Raw genomic sequence first — 6,405 nt, forward strand, 5'->3', positions numbered from 1 at the left:
TAAAAAAAAACTACTTATAAATTCACAGCAGATGAAGTCTTCAGGGACAATTTGCAAATGAGATGCTTACAAAATGTGGCTAATTTTTTTTATCCTTCCCTGAGGACTTCCCAGAACTAAATACATCCCTGCCAGTTGCTTATTTCTAAGAGGTCAAAAGGCGAGCAGAATTCCCCTCTCTGATCTGCAGTGTGGAGGTCTAGTGCATTCTGCACTCATTCCATCTGAGGAATCCCCACTGACGTCAGTGGAAGTTTCACATGCATAATATTCAGTAAAGAGTCACATTGCAGATCAAATAAGAAAACATTGACCAATGTCTGTTGAAGTCTTTAGTATTACATTGTGGGTGACAATAAAGATAGTAAATAAGACTATGACTAGGAAGGATCGTTGATGTTTTGCCCTTCCCACCCCAGCCCCATACCTACCCCCACTTAGTTTCATTAAGTGGATTAAGCTAATTTACATTAAGAGCATTCACACACTGAATTAATCAGAAATAGTTAATCAGGAATTGATATTCCTTAAATTTTAGGTCTTTTCTACATGGAGAGTTATTCTGGAATAGCCTAGGTTTGCAATCGAAGTGGCAAGGTTATTCCAGCAACTTTCTGAATCTCATGGGCAAAACTCACAGCATCCCTAGATTTCATAGAAAGCTCAACTGGAATCCAAGATCATACATTCCCAACTCCACCTAATCTCCATACTCATTCAAAAACAACAACAACAAAACCTCAGATTTTGGAGAGATTTCAAAGATGCATACGAAACTGTACAGGTGATGTTCTGGCTCTTCATTGAAATCATACACCGATCAATTATGCAGATTTCAGATGGGCTATTTCATGTAGCTCAATATTTTAGTGTGTATATCTCTCTCTCTCTCTCTCTCACACACACACACACACACACACACACACACACACACACACACACACACACACACACACACACACACACACACACACACACACACACACACACACACACGAGAATAAATCCAAAAACTTTTTAAATTGTCTGCAAACAGAAAAAAGGGCTGCAGTTTATGAAATACCTTACTGTATTTATATTTATTCATTAAGCCCTATTTGGGACATTAAAAAAAAATCAAAGAGCTAAATCAAAGAGCTTTTCCCTATTGAAGTCAATCGGAATTTCTTCATTAAGACTCAGGATCCATTCCACATCATTAAACAAAAATTAATGTACTAAGTCTACAACAAAAGGTTTTAGAATATAACTTCATATGCAATATTTTTCTCCATTTATAAATGGGTGGGAACAAAACTGCTATTTCTTTTATTTCTGTATCTATCACCGCAAGGGAATCAGACTCTGCATCATAAGACTACAGTAAGGGCTGAATAATATTATCCAGAGTCTGAATGTCATGTGACTAAAAACACTCATTACTGTTTGGTTATTTATAATCCCCACACACACATCACCAGCAGGAGAGTGCATGCTGCAGTGTACTTTCTGCAGATTCATTCAGAGTATCCAAAAGCAGTATCTCCAGAGCCTGGACCATCATTCAGAGAAGTATTATTGCTTGGTGAGCCTTCTTTCAGTCTATCTAGGTATCAGAGACAATATATGATTGCTGTTTAAGTGTTCGCCATACTCTCTTGAATGGCAGTATCAAAGGCCTCGGTTTCTCTCCTTGAATAAAAGACATAAAATATTTTTGTTCTGATGCACACAACTAGCCAGAAATCCCTCCTTGTCTATTGTCATCTCACATCTTAACTAAGATACAAAACTGTTACTTCAGAGACCAAAAAAAAAAAAAAAGCCCCGAATCTGGATGTATAAGTTGCATATGCTTATTCTAAGAGTAAAGCAAAGGCTTTTGTGGCAGGGACCATCTTTTTGTTCTGTGTTTGTACAGCTCCTAGCACAATCGACTCCTGGATCCTAGATGCTAGGGGTATAAATAATAATCAAGATAACCATGATAAAAAGTATTTAATCCTTCCCAGAGACATGCCTACTTCTGGCACTTTACAGACAAGCAGGCCCAGCTCCCACTCTGAGGAATTCACAGTCTAGGGACCAGATTCTGACAGGTCTTTAATGCAGCTGTGTAGTGGGGACGGGCAGGAAGGAGCACGCAAGGTCTGCTTGCTCTGCATACTCTTGGAAGTGATGATCAGCCAGGGGCATGGCCAAGTAGGAGCTCTTCACAGTGGTCTGGATGGGGAAGTATGTCACACCCTTATCAAAAGGCTACATCTCCCTGGGCACTGAACTTCTCTCTCTCCAAAGCTCCACTCAGGCGGGAAAGGAGTATACAGTGTAAGGATTTTACAGTCTATATTTTACTGACAAGGAATTACACTCGGTCTTCCCTTTAGCTGTTTGTGCCACTAGCCTTGACTTGAATGAGGTTTGTTCACTCACTTCTGAAGACATTACTTGGCCCTGAAGCAAAAGCTGCACTGTCGAGGTTTATTCAGACAGGAATAGGGGAGAGAAAACAATCACTGGTGTTTTGACCCCTTTCTGTTTCTTTTTTCAGCCTAAAAGTCTTGCTATTGCATGTGTAGACTCCTGGGAAAGAAAACTACTTACAGCAAAACAGGTGGTAATAGTGAAATCTTAGTCCCCAGGAGACTTCCTTCATATTAATCACGCTATTTACAGAATCCTAGAAGATTAGGGTTGGAAGGGACCTCAGAAGGTCATCTAGTCCAACCCCCTGCTCAAAGCAGGACCAACCCCAACTACATTATCCCAGCCAGGGCTTTGTCAAGCTGCACCTTAAAAACCTCTAAGGATGGAGATTTCACCTCCCTAGGTAACCCATTCCAGTGCCTCACCACCTTCCTAGTGAAAAAGCTTTTTCCTAATATCCAACCTACACCTCCCCCACTGCAACTTGAGAGCATTACTCCTAGTTCTGTCATCTACTACCACTGAGAACAGCCTAGCTCCATCCTCCCTGGAATCCCTTTTCAGATAATTAAAGGCTGCTATCAAATCCCCCCTCACTCTTCTCATCTGCAGACTAAACAAGCCTAGTTCCCTCAGCCTCTCCTCATAAGTCATGTGCCCCAGCTCCCTAATCATTTTTATTGCCTTCCTCTGGACTCTCTCCAATTGGTCCACATCCTTTCTAAAGTAGGGGGCCCAAAACTGGACACAGTACTCTAACTGTGGCCTCACCAATGCTGAATAGAGGAGAATAATCACTTCCCTCAATCTGCTGGCAATGCTCCTATAAATGCAGCCCAATATGCTGTTAACCTTCTTGGCAATAAGGGCACACTGTTGATTCATATCCAGCTTCTTGGACCTGGGGGTTACAGTGGACATTTCTGCAGAACTGCTGCCTAGGCAGTCAGTCCCCAGTCTGTAGCAGTGCATGGGATTCTTCCGTCCTAAGTGCAGGACTCTGCACTTGTCCTTGTTGAACCTCATCAGATTACTTTTGGCCCTATCCTCCAATTTATCTAGGTCACTTTGTATCCTATCCCTACCCTCCAAAGTACGTACCACTCCTCCCAGCTTAGTGTCATCTGCAAACGTGCTGAGGGTGCAATCCACCCCATCCTCCAGATCATTAAATGAAAATGTCGAACAAACTAGCCCCAGCAGCAACCCCTTGGGCACTCTGCTTGTTACCCGCTGCCAAACACACATCAAGCTGTTGATCACTAGCTGTTGAGCCCGATGATCTAGCCAGCTTTCTATCCATCTTATAGTGCATTCATCCAACCCATATGTCTTTAACTTGCTGATAAGAATACTGTGGGAGATGGTATCAAAAGCTTTTCTAAAGTCATAACACTAATATGCAGCCACCAGTTACATCAGCCAGAAAAATAGTAGTCCTTTAATGGCAGCTATAAACAAGTTTCACTCAATATTTTTCAGTTGTATGTGTGCTCTCATTGTACTTCGAGCTTCATTATCCTTCAGACAAAATTCACTATTCTGAAGAGATGCAAAGTTTATGTACAAATAGAGCCCACTTAAATTCCATTTTGAGGCTAATGCTGAGCCTCCAGACACAGGAATGTGTATCATCCCCTGTGTAGAGAATGATGATACCAATAATAATAAAAAAAGAAGACAAAATTACCTTTTCATTTCTGGAAGAAAAAAAAGAGCATTTTAAACTTTTACTTGTCAACAGTTGACCATAGGCCTTTCTTGACTTTCATGCCATTATTTTTAAAGCTGCAATTAGCAACGTTACCAGATATTTGAAAGGCAACCTTCCAAGCAAGGCTGATTTTCCAGTTTTAAAACAGTACAACTGATGGGACACTGTCCCGTCAATTACTCCAGGTTCTTGGAGCAAACAGAAACCTTTGTTGGCTGCAGGAACAGTCAACCCAATTGATTGTATCCTAGCATTTGAATATTATTTGCTTTAATTGCAAGTTCAACCCTTAGCACCTACAGCTCACAAATATTTCTGACTTAGTGATTTGAGCTATGTGTTCATCTGTTGGATTGCAATAGCACACAGACCTATGCATGTATGGCAGCTGGGATAACTCTGGTAATAAGGCTGCCAAGTGGAAGTTGACAATTTGATGTTATGGTTCATTTGTTGTTACCAATTTTCCAGCCACAAAGAGATTCATGTTTCCAAGATTGAACATGGGCTATTGCCCAGAGTATAATGGCTGCCACTTGCTTACACAATCATTACACATTTCCTAGTAAGACACTTGGGAGATAATTGGAATATGGCAGGTGCTAGAGAAAACCACGTGCTATTCTATGCTATTGCTTCCAAATGCAGTTAAGCAGTGATATAAATGAAACAGCAGGCACAATAGCTGCTAGCCCCCCAATTCAAGAACAGAAATGTGAGTAATTAGTGAGACTATTGAGCCTTGCACATTCCCAACAAATTCCAATATGAACCATTAATTTTCAAATAGATGTGAAAAGGATGCAAGTCTCAGAACACAAATAGGGCATTTTCTAGATATTCAATGTAGGTACAGTTCATATGGTTAGTTTGAGCAAACCTGTTCTTTACCTCATCTGATCTAATTATAATTTGTGAATTATCATTTTATTTATTTATTTATATTACAGTAGCACTCAGAGGCCTCCACTAGAGTGGGGCCTCATTATGATAGACAAACACAAACAGCAGACAGTCCCTGCCCCAAAGTGTTTGATATTTGCATAGCCCATATTGCAGGAAATCTGAACCTTTGATTAACATAAAAAACAAACAATTGTGTATTTTGGTTAAGTTTAAGAGTGGTATAAAGGGAACACTGTCAAATCCATGAATTGGGCCTTGTGAATGAAACTCCATTTCTGGCAGTGATCTCTTGTGTCCTTTCCTTTCCCACAGCCAGTGTTTATATCAAAAGAGGAGGATACCTATATTTTTTACTTTGAATCTAAAGTGCAGCATTTTCAGAAGACTAACTATGAACATAATAAGTAAGTAAGTCTACACATGTGTATATCTATTGAGCTATCCAAGTAGCCTTACTATGCATCTGTCCAAGGATCTGAGAGTACTTTACAAACATTCATTGAATGAGTTCTGCCTCATGCCATTCCTATGAGGTAGGGTATCATAAATCTTACCTTTCCAGCGCTGGGATATGGTGTGCCTCAGTTTTCCCTTGCTCTTGGGTGGTTGGGCATTTAACGTTATTTATCCTTCCGGCCAAAACTTGAAGCTTTCCTCTTCTAGGATAATATAAAGTCCAAATGAAACAAAATATAGTCTTCTGCTCCACAATCTTCTTTCAAAGGGGTTAAACTATCCTTCACCCTCCTCAAGCCATAACTTCCCTTTAACTTCTTTCCCTTAGTTCCAGATTTTACCCTAAGGTTGCTAATTTTGGTTGGCTATATTCCTAGAGGTTTAATCACATGACATAATCTTTAATTAAAGATTAAATCCTGGAGGGTTGGCAACCTTATTTTACCATCCCCTGAACTCTGAGGAGCCAAGGCCCTCCTGCTGTTCCCAGCTCTAACTATGAAATCCTATGTAATGCAGCCACTGTCTGCCTTCCAACTCCCCAGCTGCCTACAATTGATAATTTCCAAGACTGCTTCTTACTTTGCCATTTTCTCTTAGGCTTCTGCCTGGCCCTTCTACAGAGCTAACTCTGTTGCTAGCTTCCTTTCCAGAAGGAAGCACCCACCAACAGTCTGGGTTGAGATGCTTAACTCCCTGAGAACTTCCCCAGCTAGTTTGTATTCTCACCAATCTTTCTTCCCTACTGAGAAGAGGAATCTTTTATATCCTGCCTCCAACCTTTGGTCACATGACTCATTACAGGGCTACAATTCCCAGGGACTCTATGGAAACTATACCTCTCAGAACCCCTTTGCTCTGTGCTGAAACTGACTGGGGCTCCATTTTGTAGGTAGGAAAAATGAGACATACAGAATAGGGGT

General features: G+C 40.7%; 1 long non-coding RNA gene across 1 annotated transcript; it reads right to left on the reverse strand.

The window, feature by feature from the left end:
* Nucleotides 1–1,067: 1,067 nt before the first annotated feature.
* On the reverse strand, nucleotides 1,068–6,205 carry LOC137162115 (uncharacterized). The gene is made up of 3 exons (XR_010922285.1): nucleotides 6,065–6,205; nucleotides 5,581–5,685; nucleotides 1,068–1,671 (listed from the first exon to the last, which is right to left on the reverse strand). It is a non-coding gene; the product is annotated as an uncharacterized lncRNA (long non-coding RNA).
* Nucleotides 6,206–6,405: the final 200 nt, after the last annotated feature.

The sequence above is a fragment of the Emydura macquarii genome, unplaced genomic scaffold (assembly GCF_026122565.2).
Source record: "Emydura macquarii macquarii isolate MOO-44397 ecotype Brisbane River unplaced genomic scaffold, CSIRO-AGI_Emac_v2 contig_2422, whole genome shotgun sequence".
In the NCBI taxonomy this organism is placed as follows: Eukaryota; Metazoa; Chordata; order Testudines; family Chelidae; genus Emydura; species Emydura macquarii.